The following is a 2,500-nucleotide window of genomic DNA, read 5'->3' as shown; positions in this document are numbered from 1 at the left end:
GTAATTTTACAATAATCATTCATCTTACTGGAAAAATAAAGTTGTAATTTTGACGTCTGAATGCTCGACTAATAAATGCCTTTCCCCTTTTCGACAGACTGTGGAAGACGAAACCACCGGGGACCATTTTAGTTTCCACCTACTAGGGTTTGCCCGCCATGCTCTGGAGACGCTCTCTCAACTCATGCTTACGAGACATCAATAATGCGGTGCAAAATCGTCCGTGATGCTCAAATTCAAGATGCTCCGAGCTTCAAGTAAAGGACTCGCAATCTCGTCTTTTTAAAAAAACATCAATGTCGAAAACAACACTTCTGTGCTATGGGATAATATGGATTGTTGTAGAAAGGTTGACGGTTTTCCTCAGGTATCGTGGTTTTATGCTGGACACTGGGCGCAACTTCATCCCAAGGAAGACCTCATGAAACTCTTTGACTCAATGGCCTACAACAAGATGAACTACTTCCACTGGCACATGAAACGATGCCGCTTCCTTCCCGATGTACTCCAACCGCGTTCCAAAGATGACATACTATGGCGCCCATGACGCTAGAAAGGTTTACTATCCTAAGGACACAGAGATATCGTCGAATATGCCAATGTAAGATTTGTAGTGATTTCGTTTTCTCTTAATGAATTAAAATATAATACTCAATCAAAGATGATTAGGATTTTGGTACCTGAGGATCAGTACTTCAACGAGTAAGGATTTACTCTGAAAGTACTGTTTACCCTGTGAACTTGTTTCTATCTAATTGGTCCCTGGTTCTCGGTTTGCTCCGTGGATTCTCTGTGATCCCCGAGATAGGCGGCCCTGCTCATAACGCTGCTGGCTGGCAGTGGGCCGAAAAGGAGGGCAAAGGCAAGCTTGCTCTCTGCACAGACTCGGTAAGAAGCCACTTTTGTCTGTTTTATTTTGTGGGCATTTATTTGCGCGTGGTGGGGATTTTGTATGTATGGTTAATACTATATTTTGTTAAGTAATTTATCAGAAATTACGTTTTCATTTCAGAATGAGCCATGGTTTGAACTGAGCAAAGAGCCTCCATCTGGCCAATGAACCCGGTCAACCCAGAGGTCTACCCGATCCTTGGCGAGCTATACCGCGATCTCAGGATTACTTTGACCCTGAGATGGTGCACATGGGCGGTGATGATGTGAGTACCATTTACTACTAAAAGATCCTCATGCTTTTACTGGTGTCCTAAAGTTCGTAATATTCGCTTTCTCGTTATATTTACATTTCTTTCATTCCCCAGGTAAGTTTCAAAGTGCTGGCAGTCTTCTGAGGAGATCCAGCAATATCTCTCCCAAAACAAACTTTAACCACAAGCCGCCAATACTTTTGAGCTGTGGAACACTTACCAGAGCAATGCTTACAGTAAGCTCCAGGAAGCCGCTCAGGGACGCAAAGTCACACCTGTTATTCATTTCCCCGTCGGTTTTCCCCGCAATTACATCAACAAAGATGCATACCATTATCCCCGCTCAATGAAATGCTGCTGATACTGCGATAGCTGACTACATCAAACAATGGATACAAAGTAATTTTATCTAACCAAGACCAGTGGAATCTAAACTGCGTGACCAGCACATGGATAGGTGAGAAGGCTAACAACTGCCCACAGGTAACACCTACATGGGAAAACTTCTATAGTAACAGTCCTTTTGATATTCTTTCCGACCAAGGAGTCACCATTGCTCGGTCTGACCTTGTTGGCAGCCAACAGTCCAGTAACCTAAGGGACCTTGTTCTTGGAGGAGAAGCAACCCTTCAGAGTCACGAAATCGACAACAATGGTCTCCAGTCTAAAATCTGGCCCCGCCTCTCCGCCTTCGCTGAGAGGCTTTGGACTGATCCTATCGACAGTGGCTTCCTTGATACTGGCTTTACTCAAAAGAGACTCAATATTCAACGTACGAGGATGGTCTTCCGTGGTATCCGGGTTGACCCTCTCCAGCCTGAGTACTGCATGCAGGATGAAAGTGCTGCTACAGCAAGGAGCAGTATCGCGCCCGTAAATCTCCTGGTAACTAGTAGGTAAGATATAAACAAGTTATTATTCACATCTAAATTTCCCTTTATGTGTTGCACTCTACAGCGGATAAACATATACTATGAGCAGCATTTAATGTTATCAAGTGTGATGCACTTACAATAAATGGTGAAAAAAAATGTTAAAGCAGCATTATATTCCTATCTTTATTACATACTCATAAATAAATATATGTACAAACTAAATGTCAAAGCTATACAAAAATAACGGCAAGGGTCAAGAGCATTCTTTCAGGGATTACAAAAAAATGGGTTGCCCTCGCTATAATGCCCATCAACATTACCTTATCTGATTTACTTATTTTTTAAGTCGTTTCGGAACAAGAGATAATAGTCGAATGTGAATTCCTGTTGGTGATTTTGAATACCAATATGCACATTAGTTCTGATGATTACATTCACACATATAGTCAATAGCTTTTTTTAGTAGCTTGTAAATTGCTG

General features: G+C 42.1%; 1 pseudogene; it reads left to right on the top strand.

The window, feature by feature from the left end:
* The window catches only part of LOC119572073, a 3,197-nt pseudogene extending 1,019 nt beyond the window's left edge, over window positions 1–2,178 (top strand).
* Window positions 2,179–2,500: the final 322 nt, after the last annotated feature.

This window comes from Penaeus monodon, unplaced genomic scaffold (assembly GCF_015228065.2).
Source record: "Penaeus monodon isolate SGIC_2016 unplaced genomic scaffold, NSTDA_Pmon_1 PmonScaffold_9461, whole genome shotgun sequence".
In the NCBI taxonomy this organism is placed as follows: domain Eukaryota; kingdom Metazoa; phylum Arthropoda; class Malacostraca; order Decapoda; family Penaeidae; genus Penaeus; species Penaeus monodon.
This window is presented reverse-complemented; position numbering and strand designations above follow the sequence as displayed.